This window comes from Chinchilla lanigera, unplaced genomic scaffold, assembly GCF_000276665.1.
Source record: "Chinchilla lanigera isolate Chin_1 unplaced genomic scaffold, ChiLan1.0 scaffold00139, whole genome shotgun sequence".
Lineage (NCBI taxonomy): Eukaryota > Metazoa > Chordata > Mammalia > Rodentia > Chinchillidae > Chinchilla > Chinchilla lanigera.
Window position 1 is genome coordinate 1,902,634 of NW_004955540.1, and position 15,549 is coordinate 1,918,182.

General features: G+C 47.3%; 1 pseudogene; it reads left to right on the forward strand.

Moving 5' to 3' along the window:
• Nucleotides 1-6,396: 6,396 nt before the first annotated feature.
• LOC102025172 lies at nucleotides 6,397-14,993 on the forward strand (annotated as a pseudogene).
• Nucleotides 14,994-15,549: the final 556 nt, after the last annotated feature.

The following is a 15,549-nucleotide window of genomic DNA, read 5'->3' on the forward strand; positions in this document are numbered from 1 at the left end:
ATTTATTTAAGCAATCCTTTATTAACAGACATGTAAGTTGTTTCCAGTGTCTTTGCTGTCATAATAAATGTTCTCCCTCTCTTTCATCTGATTATTTCCTTAGGACATATGCAGGTGGGGCTTTTGGCTTCCAGCAACAAAGCCCAAGCAAGACTCAAGGCCTATCTGAGTCATCAGCGGGTTGCACAGCCTTCTGTCTTCCCTTACCTGTGCCTCGTCCCTGCACGGAATAAAGGTCTTGAGGAACTGACTCCCAGCCCTCTGAGCTGACCATATATAGCAGCAGGGTGAACATTTTAGAGCTTTCAATGACACAAACAGCCCACTGTGGGGTGAGTGTCGTAGGTTTGCTACCACTGGCATACAGCATGAAAGCTGGGTTTCAATTAACACACCAATTATTGGCAACACAGGTGATGAAGACTCCAGGGGGGCCACCCTGACATTTTCTAGACAGCAAGCAGAGACAACGTTGACTGATATACTGCCCCCAAGAGGCCAGAAAGGAAAAACGCGAAGAATGCAAAGGTTGAGAGGCCACTCTGCCTGAAGATAGGGAAAGCAGTGGGCCTCAAGATACTGTGAACCGTTAGCACAACCAACCATCACAGCTGGCGATGAGCACCAACTCTGAAGCCAGGTCACTCACATCCTGTAATTGGGAAAGGTACTTCAGCATCTCTGGAGCCTTGACTTCCTCAGGTGTGAGGTGGGGAGGTAATACCCACACCATCGGGGTCTGACTTAGATAAAAATGTGACACGCTGATATGGTGCTGGACAGTCAACAGGCCCAACAGGAAACTCCCTACCACGGAGGAGTCAACTGAAGAATCTTTACTGGAGGGACTTTTACACACGTGTGGGCAGAGCTAAGGAAACAAGCAAAGAATGTCAAGGCACAGAGACCAGCAATAGCAGAAAGCCGTGGCCACCCCAGGGCTAAGGAACACATGGGGGAAGAGTGTTCCAGAATCCAGTGAGAGAGCCATGGAAGAGGCTCAGGCTACACAGCTGGAGTCGTGATGTTAAGTGCTGCTTGTGATAAAGCAAAATAGAGAGGAAATGGAGGAGTATCACCCTGTACTCTCCCTTCTCCTGCACTCCAGTCTCCCACAGTGCCTCCCCCACTGAGCCCAAGCAGAAGCAAGCCTACAAGGGACTCTGGGTACTGCAACCCACTCAGATTCACATTTCTATTTTGACTCTCACAGCATCGATGACACTGACCACCTTTAGCAGCACACAGCACAAAAAGCAGTGGTCCTGCAAGGTCACAGTGGAACAGGGCCACCTGTTCAGGGATCCAGCCAAAACTCAGATGGAGTCAAGCAGGTCCCAGGCAAGAACTCGGGGAAACTAGTCATCAGTTCAGGAACCTCTAAGTGCAAGGTGCTAGAATTCATTAACCCAGCCAATTATCCAACATGGGTTGCTAATCAATGCACCTACTCCTAAAGTTAAGCCACCAAAGGCTGTTCCTGATAAATGCTGCCCAATCTAAGCTATGAGAAACCAAAGTAGTATCCTCTTTTATAAGATCAAGCAAGTAAGATCCTTGGATCTCAAAAAATAATGAGATAGCTGGGGACACAGCTTTGTGCTTAGCATGCACAAGGCCCTGGATTTGACCCCAGTACCACAAAAAAATGTTAATAATAATGAGAAACCACGCTCCCTCAAAAGTCAAACTGATACCCCAAAAAGTCAGATGGAAACTTGATGGGAAGTGAAGTTCAGTAACCTTAAAAGTGGTGTTCGTTGTCATTACTGATTGACTAATTTCATTTCTCTCTTACTACAGATTGCAGGTGGGTTTCTTGGCATCTCTTCAGTGCTGTGCTATATTCTGTGGATACCTAGAAAAATAACAGGATTCTTGTCCTCAAAGCATTTATCTATTTCTTTAATGTCTCCCTCCCAACCAACACTTGTGTGTGAGCACACACATATACACTCTAATAATCACTTACACCTTTCAACTGATAAAATCAAGAGTCAGACCCACAGTGGCTCAGGGGCATGAGTTTGTACCACATCCAACTGTTTTTACAATTATCCCTGTAGAGATGAGTGTGTGTGTGTGTGTCTTCATCCTGCCAGGACAGGGAGATGATTGCTCCTTCCCCTGATTTCCATGGTCTTAACACAGACTTTGGTTACAGCATTTATTTCCCTGTGTCCATCAGCCAGAGTTCCTAGGGCAAGAGTTATATAGCCCAGGCATCTTTAGGCCCAGTGAGCTAGCGCACCACCTGGCACACAGTGGGTGCTGAGTACGTGGTTGAGTCATGAGTGGTGAATGGACAGATTATGAGTGAAGTGATTATGAATACATGGGTGGATGAGTGAATGAGTAGGTAAATGTTTGGGTGAGTCACTGTCTGGATGGATATTTGAAGGAATGGTAAGGTGGATGTTAGGCAAAAGGATGAGGAGATGGAATGAGTGTTTGCAGGATAGGTAGATGGATGAGTAGATGGTGAGTGGCTGATAAATGAATGGATGGATAAATAATTTAAAAGCTATTTGTCTTCCTTATAGCTTTAGGATAAAATTTACCCTGCCAGTCTTTGATGGTAATGCAACGCTCAGTAAGAGGTTACAACAATAACTGCATAGTGCCACTGGGGCAAAACCACCTATGAGCAACAGGCCTACTACTCCATTTGCCACCTACTGAACAAACCCTTACCCTCTGCGCCAGGCTCAAGTTCTCAAGTAACAATGCTCAGTATATCGTGGTTATTATGGTCATCAAATGGGATAATGCACTGTTTGCAGTAGCGTTTTGTCACAAGTGATGATGGTTGCAATGAGGGTGACGATGAAGGTACACAGGTAGCTGTCATCCAGCCACTGTCCACAGGTGGAAATACAGCATCTCTCAAAGAGTCACCCCACACACACACTGCGCTTCCAGCATTCCCTCTCCCTAGTCAGCAGTCTCATCTACTGCAACCTACATTCCCATCCTTCTCCTTGCCAGGATGCAGTTCTGGATCACAGTTTACAGCACCTTCACTTTTGGGACCTGAACCCACTGTTTTGAGGGGACATAGGGAGGTTACATGGCAAAGCCTTCACCAGTGAGTTCATTTCCAAAGTCTTCTGTGTTTCTTTTCTTAGAAATCTGAGAACTGCTTATATATCCACAGTGCAAAACTATTCAGTCAGTATTCACTTATGGAGGGCTTACTTTGCATCAAGCATTAGAATTTCTGGGAAAACAAAAACTAAACACTAGCCCCTGCCCTCACTAGTCTGTGCCCCATATATTGTAGGTCACTCCTGGACTTCACCCAGTCCATTCTTGCCCACTCATGACCAGGCATAGGACAAGCACACAGGTATCAATCCACTTCTGCTGAACGGCAGGAGTTCAGTCTGGTGGGGGAAGGAAACAAATCAATCAGTAGCCTCCACTGGACACACAAAGAGACTAGAAAAACAGCAGAGAAGGCATTAAGTGCAAAACAGCACATCACAGTCAGCTTCCTAGAGGAGGTGGCACTAAGCTGCATCCCAAGACAAATGAGAATAAACCAGGAGAAGAAGGTGGGAAGAGACAGAGGCTAGAAGAAGTTCATACAAGCTTAACATCTCCCGCTGGCTTTCTCTTTTACTCAACTTCCATCAGCCTCTCCCTGCACAGTGGAACACGTTTTTATTCCTTCATGGGAAAAGAACCCTCACAAATATCAGAAAGGTCTAGTGTAAACACTGTTCTGGTCTCCTTCCGAGATCGGCCTCTCTGAAGGGCAGTGGGGACCCGAGGGCATTCCCACTGACCTGACAGACCGAGATGAGAGGACATTGGCTCTGATGAGATGCAGGGACAAAAGGCAGGAAGAGGGTGGAGAGAGGGTGCTGGCAGGAGCAGCTGGCATGCTGGGATTTCACTCCTGCTTGCCGTGGAGCTCTGGGCTAGGGGCAGAGAGCACTGTGTCCTGGAGGCAGCTCCTCCTAATGGCAGGGGTTCATACTGGGCAAAGGCACATAGCCTTACATGCCTTTCGGTTCCCACTGCTGCTTATGCCTCCCCTGGAAGGCCCTGTACTTGCCTAACACAGGCCCTCCCCCCACCAGTCCTCCTTCGGAAACATCTTTCTCATCTCCACCTCCCAAGACCTGGCACAGTGCCAGGCCTGCATGGAAAGTGCCAGCCAATGGAAACTGAGTGTGGCCCTCTTCAGGAGCCACTGAGGAAATCAGGGTCTGGGGTGAGGAAACCAAAGTTCCACCTCAGCTGAAGAGCTCTACTCTGGGGTCTGAGCTTTTCTCTGCTCCTGCAACACAGAAAACCAAAGGGCGTTCACGAGCATCTGTTCAACTTCCCCGCCACCACCTTCCAGGTGCGTACTGATCTATCCACTTTGGTGTCTGGAAAATAGTTTCTCCGTCTTGGCAGCAGAGAAAAAATATAAGAGCTGGTATGGAGCTGAACACCACCAGGCAACACCTGACCCACCACCAGGGCCACAGGAGAATGAGACAATGTTCCCAAAGAGAAAGAATATAAACAAGGACAGACCTCTGTCGTGGTTTCTGGCTCTCATGTACCTTGTGCCAGTCCTCTTACATTATTCCCAGGAACACAGCCATCCCAATGGTTCCCTTCGTTACCCAGTAATCTTTTCAACAAGCATTAAAAGCAAACAATATCGTCTTTACAGGAAAGCACACAAATCATGAGTATATGGTTGAATAAGTTTTCATAGGGTGAGCCATCACTGTATGAAAGTAGAACAGTAAGTAGCGTATTACCAGTACTCAGGGAGTGCCAGCAACTGTCCCTCTCTCCAAATGCAATCATTAGCTTCACATTCAATACCTTACAGTCATCATACCTATTCTTGAACTTTACATAAATGGAATCATGCAGTACATACTGTTTTGTACATGGCTTCTTTCACTGAATATTGTCTCCAAGATTCACTTGTTCTACCTCATGCAGTATTTTATGTTCACAGATGTGTCTTACCCCATGATATGGCCAAACCAGAATTTTCCCATTCCATTGCTGTTGGACATTGGGTTGTTTCTAGTTTAAGCTTCTTACAAATCAATAATGCTGCTGTCCTTTTGCTGCACTGGAGTGTGAGACAGTATATGAAGGGAGGCAGACCAGGAGTTACTCCGAGTTTTCTAGGGATAAAGGTGATCTTGGACAGATTTGATATTTAAAGCCAAGCTGGCTTTAAAGCAAGTAGAATCATTCCTAATGGTGGAGTTTGAGAATGATCCCCTGGGCCCACAGTACCCCCTGTTATTGTCACTACATTGGTGTCAGGCCAGTGCTAAGTGAAGCCGTCACTGTCCACTGCAGTAGGACACAGCACAGAGGTCACTGCCTCTCTGAGCCTGTTTCCCCTTCAGTAACAACACCCACTTCCTAGGCTGCTGTGAGAATCAAATGGGTGATTGGTCTGAGGTGAGGAACGAAGGTAGGGAAAGGATGAGTGCTGTGGACAGTCTGCACCCGGCGCTTCCTGACATCAGCTCCAGAGGCCTCTCAGTGGCCTTTGGGACAACACACATCCTTCCCTTCATGGAACTGGGGAAGCCGAGCCCCCAGAGGTTGGGTAAGTATGCTTGATGCCATTGAGTGAGATGCCCTGAACCCCGCTAGGTGAACACAACAGGTAGGGATTAAAGTCCTGCAACCAACTGGGGAGGGAGGCTTGGTGCCCTCACCATGCAGGACAACAACACCCTCCCAAGGGATGTGAGAACTAAATGGGCTCTTGGTGGTGAAGGGGAGGGGAACTAACATTTCTCGGGAAAGTGAAGTGGTTTATGCACATTCCCTGATCTCATTTCACAGGGCCTTTTGAGGTGAGCACTGTCCCTCACATTAGAACCGAGGTAAGATTGTTTCCTTCTGGTTCTAATGTTCCAGGAATGCTGGGAATGTGTAACTGAGAACACCCACAAGGAATCCACCCCAGCTGCCCTGCTAGCCTGGGAGGCTCTGGGTTCCAGCCCAGAGAGAGACGCCCTGTGGGAATCTACCCTGCAGAGTGAACAGAGGAGGGCGGCCTGCTGCTGGTAAGTACAGACTAGTAACCTTCACACTGTCTTTGTTCCTTAGGTATACATGCATGCAAGTATGCAAAAGCACATGCGCACACGGGCACACACACACACATACACACACACTCCCCTATCAAGAAAACGACTGGCAAATGACACACTCAAAATGCTCTAAATGCTGAAAGACTGCTTTTTCCTTTTTCAAGAGCCCCTTCCTAATCACAAGAGGCCACTTAGTCTGAATGGGGCCCAGCAATGTTGATTAATGATTATGTATTTCTCCTGAGAGTTGGGACCGCTCAATCCTCAGCATCTCCCTAGGTGTACATTAATCAGGACATGCCACTGCGCCGTTAGCGCCATGACAGTAACCTACCAGCTGAGACTCCAGGTCCGCAGCCCAGGGGCCACCGTATGGTTCGGCTGGCCTGGGCCAGCACCCCTGCTGTGCCCTATTTCCCCTCCCTGCCTTGTCCCACCCGTAGCCATCCCCACCATAAAGAGAGGGAAGAGTTTTCCACCTCAGTCTGGGCTCCTTCTAATCATACGCCATGAGGATTTGAATATTAATAAGATTCTGCACTCCTCCAGATAGTTCGTCTTAATGATCTTTAAGGGCTTTCTTTAACTCCTTTCTCTGTGTGACAGATACAAAAATTATTAATGAGTGAGTGTTCCCAGCTTCCCTCACCCACCAGTCTCTAAAGGAAATTCATCTTTGCATATTCTGGCCTCCCCCAACATCCCTTCCCTCTGCCAGCATTCAATTCTCTCTGAGGCAAGTTCTCCTCTGACTGGCCTGTTCCCAAGCTTGGAGGATACAGAAAAAACAGACTGAGTTGAAAACCACCGAACTAGAGATACAGAGTACAAGGAAAGGGGGTTAAGTTGACCCCCACCTATAGGCTCACAAAAAGATGTACAATAACATGTTCATGACAGTACTGTGTGTTGTATCATGAATCTACTCAAATGCCAGGGGAATGGATAAAGAGCGGTGTCTTCACACCATGGACTATTACATGGCAACCGGAATGAAAGCACTACCATTATACACAACAGTATGATGACTCCCACAAACACACAGTTAGAGAAAGGAAGCCAAACACAAAAGAACACAAACAGCATGATTCCACTGTATAATACTCAAAAGCAAGCACGCACTAACCGAGGAGGTGACAAGTCAGGGTACTGATTTGGGGATAGTGAAGAAGCTTTGAGGCAATCTGAGCAGCCGGTGGTTCTTACTAAGGTGTTAGTTACACACGTGTCCAGTTTATAAAAATCCATCAAACTGTCCATTTATGTTGTATAATTTTCTGAATGTACAGTACATAATAAAATTTATTTTTTTTTAAGCCATAGCACTTGTTCTTTAGGCTTCAAGTAAGGGCTTGAATTTGTGGATTTGTTCTTTAGACTTCTTCAAGTAAGGACTTGAATTACTCTCCTTGCCTCTGTTGGCTGGCTTATATGAATGTGAACATGACACTGTGCTGAACCATATTTTGGATTCTCTAACTTTATTTAATTTTCCCCTAGGCACATAGTAACAGGTTTCCAAGCTTCCCTCGTGGTTAGTTGGGACCACATGATAAGTGCTGGCCAATAGAAGGTAAGCAGAAAGGATGCGGGTACTTTTATCCTGGCTGCCAAGATCTCCTACACAACCTTCCACTTACCCTCTCTTGCTCAACCTGTTCCTTACCTGCAAAAATTTCAAGGGAGTTCTCAATCCTAGGAGATGGTGGAGCTACTGGCAGTTCTTACCAAGGCACATAAAAATGTTTTTAGAAAATGCTGCACTAGCCTGAGTCCCTGAATCCCTGCAGGGAGCAGAGCTTTCTCATTTCCTGCCCCCACCATTCCTGCCACCCCACTCACCTGCCCACACTGGGCTGTGATTTGAACAAGCATCATATTTTCAGTTGTGTTATGCAATGGAGATTTGGAGACTATCATTGTTGTGAGTCTAACCTATCTGACTAGTATACAGTGTGCCTTACTTGGGTCCCGGGTCTTGGAATGGAAATTTCTCTGCCCTGTAAGTGGGAATGGAAGGGGACATCCTTAAGGAGAAATATTCATTCATTATTCCTTGCATTTCCAGAAAGGAGGGGCCATATCTCAAAAAGAAAAAGGAAATTTAAAAAACTAAATTTTTCTCCCAAGAGGAACACTTACATGATCGGCGAGTAGATGAAGGAACTGAGCTCAGCCCCCATGAAGCAGCTCAGCCTCGAGAAGCTACCCTCTCTGATCTCCCCTGAGGAGGAGGCAGCAGTAGACTATCCCTGCCCAGCTGTGCTTGTGGCCAGGAGAGTATTTCAAAGTCTGGGGTTGTTTCAGGATGTCCACATGGCCACACCCCTAAGTCATAGCTTCCAATCCAGCCGTCCTTGGTAATGAAACTAACATTTTTGTTCTCCATCCAACAGCTGTGTTTATCTCTCAGTTGGTTCCAAACTGAGGAGGAAAAGAAGAGAGTTATTTACTGGCCCCTAAAAATGAACAAAGACTGGAAAGGAGATACTCTCTGAAGCAGTGGCCCAGAAATGCAGCCAAATTAGAAAAAGAAAACTCCATTGTAACAACAGAAGTCAGGAAAATTAAAGAACAGAGGCAAATGGGACTGAAATGAGGGTGGGGAGAGAGGTAAAATATCCTCACTCTGACCCCTCTTCTTCCCAATTCAGATCAGCTCCACTTGACTTTTACATATAAGATTTGAGATTTCATTCACGCCAAGGGTTCTGTGTTTAGAAAGTAGCTTGAAAATCTCGAATTTAGGTCACCTTGTACGTATACTGTGTCCTAAGAGGTCTTTGTGCTTACACACAAACCCCATGTTCCATTTCTGTAATGTTTTCCCAATGACCGAGGTCTCTAACAAGTAGTCCAGTACTGGGTTGTAGGCAGAAGTCTGGCAGATAGCTTCTAAGACAGTTAAATCTTTTCCAGGGAGCAAAGGAAAGTTCCACACACACAGCCTGGAATAAGAGTGGTCGGCCTGTCCTGTCATGCTTAGAACAGCTTGACTGACTCAGCTGAAGAGGTGAAATATGACCATCACCATCCCTGCGGCCAGAGACAGAGTTGCAAGAGTTCCAGGGTGGAAAGCAGAAAGGGACACGCTGTGCTTAAGGAGCTCAGAGGAGATAGCTGGGCATCTACTGCAGTATCCTAGGGGGTGCATCAGTTTCCGAGAGCTGCTCTAACAAATTACCACAAACCTAATGGCACAAAATAGACTCTGGTCCTCCCAGTTCTGGAGGCCAGAAGTCTAAGCCCAAAGTGTCTGCAGGACGGGACAGCTTTTCCTCCAGCGCTCAGAAGTGTCTGTTCACTGCCTCCTCCAGCTTCTGGAAGCCATTCTCTGGCTTGCTGGCTTATGACCACCTCACTCCAATCTCCACCTCCAACTTCACGTCACCTTGTCTTCTCTCCTTGCATCTCTCAAACATCCCATGTCTCTCCTAGAGCACCTGACAGCAGGTAACACAGGGTGACCCCTTCGTCCCGAGATCCTTTATTTGGTCTGTTTTCCCAAAGAAGGTCACATGCGGTGCCGCCACTCAGCCAACTACAAGGCACAAGGCAGAATGCTGGGGAACATGTACATAGGAAATACTTTTTTTAGCAGAAGTCACCTTCTTCTGTGGCCAAGTCTCGCTGTGTATCTGATGAATAACTGACAAGCCTAAGATGGATAGGTCTGCAGGGCTCTGGTTTTGCTGAGTATAGAGGTTCAAGGAAGAGCTAATCGATGAAGATATTAGAGGACTGGAAAGTCCACATGGGGCAAGGATGGAGAGAAAGGGAACCAATCGATAGGTAAAGAGAAGTTAGATTGTGAAATGTCTTCATTCCTTCAGCAAATATTTATCTCAAAAAGCTGTATGCTAGGTACTGAGGACATGACCACAAACCAGGGAGGCACCGTAGCTGCTCTCCATGCAGGCAGCCACCGACTCTGGGACGTCCAACCCCAACCCTCCCCACCTAACATCCTTAGCAGGTGTGCGCTGCTTGCTAATGCTTAGTAGATGAGGCAGCAGGAGGGGCGGGGGGGAGAAATGTCTTGTTCTGGGGATGGAAGGAAGTAAAGCCACAGGCTCCTCTCAGGAGGCCAGACGTGTGGCTTACATGTTCTAGTCCTTGCTGGCCTTGGCAGTACACACACGTGCTCTAGTCCTCGCTGGCCTCAGCAGTACACACACGTGCTCTAGTCCTCGCTGTTCTCAGCAGCACACACACATGCTCTAGTCTTTGCTGGCCTCAGCAGTACACACACATGCTCTAGTCTTTGCTGGCCTCAGCAGCACACACACATGCTCTAGTCCTTGCTGGCCTTGGCAGTACACACACGTGCTCTAGTCCTTGCTGGCCTCAGCAGTACACACACATGCTCTAGTCCTCGCTGTTCTCTGCAGCACACACACGTGCTCTAGTCCTTGCTGGCCTCGGTAGCACACACACGTGGTCTAATCCTCGCTGGCCTCGGTAGCACACACACATACTCTTGTCTGCGCTGGCCTCGGCAGCTCACACACGTGCTCCAGTTCTCGCTGGCCTCAGCAGCACACACACGTGCTCTAGTCCTCACTGTCCTCAGCAGCACACACGTGCTCTAGTCCAGCAGCACACACACGTGCTCTGGTCCTCCCTGGCCTCGGCAGCACACATTCATGCTCTAGTCCGCCAGTTGCGGCTTTTTAGGTGTCCAGTATCCACTTCCTCCCCCTCACAGCAAGAGCAGTTTGATTTGCTTGTGGAAAATGACATCTCCCTATTATGTGTAGCTGTAACGAGACTGCCAGTCAAATGTTTTTCCCTGAATTCCCACTCATAAGCACAAGGTCCAAGCTGGATCAATGAGACTCAGGAGCTGAAATCTAAAGGGACAGATACAAGATCAGAATGAAAGGTGGAGCTAGGTTAGCCCAGCCAGAGATATGGACGGAACCAGTGCCTCTTCCCTGGATCCCTGGCCCCCTTCCATACAAGGTTTCTCAGCAGATCCTTGGAATCAGTGAGCTATTCCTATCAGTCCAGCAAATTCCCTTACTCAGTGTGTTACGAAAAGCCCCAACCCCTCCCCTCTAGGCAGGGTCTGGCAATTCCAGAGAACCTCTGGTAGAGTCACGGAGCGCCTGGCTTGGAGGACAGATGTGTCTTACTACTCCTGTATCAGGTCAGCTGGAACCCAAAGGCAAAGGTTCCCTTAAGCTAGCAGTGATTGCTCTTCAGAACACTCACTGTATCAGTGCCAGCCCTCAGGAAAAGGCCAACACCCTGACAGAAGAGAGGTGGCACATTCATCTGGATCGGGTGAAGGCTCCAAATGACCAAAACAGCTTAGCAAGCATTTCCTAAGCAACCCTGCACCTTCTGGCTCTCCCTCAGGGTCCCTGTTTCTAAATACACATAAATCTGTGCAGGACACAGGAGAATGCCTCCGGAGAGAGACAACAGTTCGGCCGTCCACTCATCTTCCCAAATATCTTTGCCAGCCTTCAGTCCACACCAGGTCTTTCTGCCCCAGCCACCCTGCATACTGACACACTGTAAACAGACACCGGTGAGCTGCCTTTCTGAAGTATTGAGTCCATTCTTCTCATTATCGCCCCAACTCGTGACATCTCATTTCAGGATGTTATGTGGACAATAAATCCTCTAATGTTCCTGGAAGGTTAGGCCATTAGCACTCTAAGCAATCCAAATTCTGACCCATGACCCAACCTGAGTTTCAGTTCAGTATAGAAAAGCAAGCAAGAACCTGGATGTGGCAAGCCTGTGCTACACGTGAGAACACACCATAAATATGTGAGAGACAATGAGCAAGTGAGCATGAGTGTCACAAAGCAGAGATCTGGATGCCAGCACCTCATGGTGGGGGGGATACCTAACCCCACCTACAGGCCTGGACCACAATCCCTTGATGAAACCCTAGGCTGGGCCCTGAGGGATGGTACGGGACCAAGAAACCTCCTTCTCCTTTCTGGGGCCTTTTGCAGAGCTGTCCCCATTTTACAAAGTCATGTTCTAAAAGTTCATTTTGAAGTTGATGGGTTCGGAGTTCATCGTGTACTTTTCCCCAGAAATGCACTTACAAAGAACAGCTAGGTTTTCGGGACAGACAACCAGCACCTGCTCATCTACATGTGCTGCAGCACCGGCACACACCAGTGGCATTTGCCTGGCCTGTTTCTGGTGGTAAAGTATGCTGAGCCCGAGGTCCTCCAAACCCCTTCACATAAGCCCTGTTCTCACTAAACCTCAGCATCTTGCAAGGGCCTCCCTCACCCCTGCCCCAGTCCACTGCCCTGGCTCAGGCCGACCCTCCCCACAGCAGCACACTGGACTTGGCCATCAGTCACCTCTCCTTACCCTGGCCTTCTCCAATTCCCGGTACTGCAGCCAGCTGCTCTGCAGTAGCTCCCCGCTGCACACAGACCGGCATCCTAACTATGGCCCAAAAGGTTTGCCAGGATCAGACTCCAGTCTACCTCTCCAGCCTTTCCTTGCCACTTCCTAGCTGTATTCCATATGTCCAGCCGCACTAAGCTCTATTCCCAAGATCACTGGTCCTTGCTGTTCTTACCGTTTCCTCTACATAGAGTTAAGGGCTTCCTCCATCTCAGTCCAGCATCACTCATCAATCTTCCAAGAAAAGCTCCTCTGCCCAAGGCAAGCATTTAACTTACTTCTATTGTGGCAGTGCCAGGTGTAGTGTGACTGTTTGTCCTATAGCTAAGTGTGGGCCATGGGGGGGGGGGGGGGGCAGGCCAGCCGCCTCAGGAGAAAGCACACCCTGAAGGCAGGCCACATCCTCTAGTCTCCCTTTGGCTTCCTCCACTGCAGAGCAACACCAAGGTCTTTTAACTCAGAGCTGGGCTCCTAACTTGTTTTTGGCACTTCCCAGCTGCTTGATCTTAATCAAGTGACTTCATCCCTGTGGGTCTCAAATTTCCTGATCTGAAAAATGGGGAAAATAATACCTATTTCAAAGTTAGTTTAGGCATTAATTCCCAAGTCCAGCTGAACATCAGAACCAAGAACTTTAAAAATTGCTAGAACATGTCCAGACACACATATACCCAACCAAAAAAATCTCCCAAGCTCGTCTCTTAGAATATCCTCCAAATCCTAAATATAGAGCTCCAAGAAAGCTGGTCATTAAGAAAGGTAATACAAAAGATTTACAGCTATCTGGATTCCAGGTAGTAGAAAATCTTCAGTCACAGTCAGCAAAGAATGGAACTGGTCCAAGTGTTTATAGAGGCTTGGTCCCTAAGCCTGCTGCTCCACCTACCAAACCTACACAGTGGAAAAGCCAACTAAAGAAAATAAAGGTGGAACTTCCTTCCCTCGTGAATCTGCATATGGTGTTGGCAACTTCAATACTTTTAAACAAACTGCCAAGAATTTTAGTCCATCAACAAATTCAGTGAGAGTGTAATCACTCGAATTCCTCTTCGCCTGTTCACAAACTTAGTCAACAACCTCATCTAACCAAACTGACACGAATGCGCACCGGTAAGAAGAGTGAATTTTTGAAAGCATTGAACAGGGACAGAGTAGAAGACCATGAAGATGAAAGCCATGATGGCTCAGACAAGGATGACTCCCTCAGCTTGCGTAACAGCAACAGTACTCATCAGGAAAGGGATATAAACAGAAACTCTGATGAAAATGAAATCCCACAGGAGTGGCACTGCCTCAGTAATTTCCCAACACATCGTTCAGTCTTCAGCCTTTCCACAAACTGATGGTCTTTCCAGTTCTCTTGAGGCAAACACAGGCTATTGAAGGAGACAGGCTGGCAGGACAGTGAAAATGATGAAGCATGTGCTTGCTTAACTGAGGATGAAATGACAGAATTTCGAGTTATTAGTAAACAGTTACAGGAGAATGGTCTGAGAAAAAATGGTATTTTGAAAAATGGCCTGATCTGTGACTTCAAGTTCGGACCCTGGAAAAACAGCACTTTTAAACCTACAATTGAGAACAATGACACAGAGACAGGTGTCAGTGACACATCAGATGACGACAACCTGTGAAGGATTTCCTAACAGCTTTAAAAATTTTAGTGCGATATATCTCTCATGCAGTTTGGGGTGAACTGTAAAGATGAACTATAATTTACGTAGTGAAATACCCCGTTAGAAGATGATTTTGGGGGGGACTTCAGTATGAAGAAAACCAAGAACACTATGTTGGGCTGTGTGGAACATTACTTCTTTGAAAATGGATGTTGTAGAAATGAGGACTTCGGCTGATCCAACACTGACTTTCTTCAGCACTGCAACATTTTTCTGACCGGCAATGTGACGATGTAACAAGTGAGACTTTCTCATTTAATAAAAAATTGTGTAATGTTTAAAAAAAACCGGCTAGAATGGGGATGACCAAGATACTTTCATTTCTCTAAAGTCGCAAGTGACCCTCACACACAGCTAGATTGGAAAGCACAGAGGAAAGCCCACATCACTCACACGGGATGTACCTGGGTATCAAGCGCTAGTGTGAGTGAATGTGAGATGGAACTGAGAGAGGAACGGAGCCTGTGGAGAAGCCCTGGACTTAAGCCACACACACCAAGAATCACAGCTCGCGCCACCAGCCCCAACCTCCAGCCCAAGCCCACAGCCACACTGTTAAGTATGCGCAGGAACTGCAAGCAAACACACTCAACCCAGCCTTCTAAGATCTGACTGGTGAAAAGTACAGGAAGACAAGAGTAACTTTCCCAAAGGCCAGTGTAAAAGGGACCTCAGACGAAGCTGGCAATGGCAATGCTGGCATATGTAACATTGCCTACTAGTAGATCAGTGTTATTCTAAAGGTAGCTTTGAGCCACGCACAATGGCACATGCCTGTAATCCCGCACTCAGAGGAGACTGATACAGGAGGATCTTGAGTTCAAAGCCAGCCTGGACTACATAGTGAGCCCATCTCAAAAGGCAAACGAAAGGTAGCTCACCAACACCATTTTATTAGCAATGCGCTATCTTCCCAAGCAAGCAGGATCTTGCCTACTGTTCCAGTATGTCTTTGGTATCAGAATAGGAATACACAGGCCCGCTGCTTGTCACCCTACAATGAGATACCCATGTCACAAATCCTAGGACAGGTGTGTCACAATTCCTCTGACTCCAATGCTTACTCTTAAGACAAAAAAGGCTCGGGAATGTCAGACCATCTGCTTTCTAGTCTCTGTGGGCCTTACAGGAAAAGATTAATTCTACAGTTCCAAGCTCACGCCCTAGAGCCAAAGCTGCAGGAATGCCATACAGTGTACCAAATCAGTAGAGCTCCGAATCCTAAACTCGGAAGCATTCTGCCTCATTAGAGTGAAAACCCATGAATTTGGCTCTTAAGAATTAATCCACAGATTCTCCAATACATTAACAAAGTCAAGTATAGAAGGGTCTGCCGTGTCCCTGCAGTAACAGAAAACATGGGTGCCACTAAATGCTCATCACGAGACTCATTACGTAAGCCATGTAAT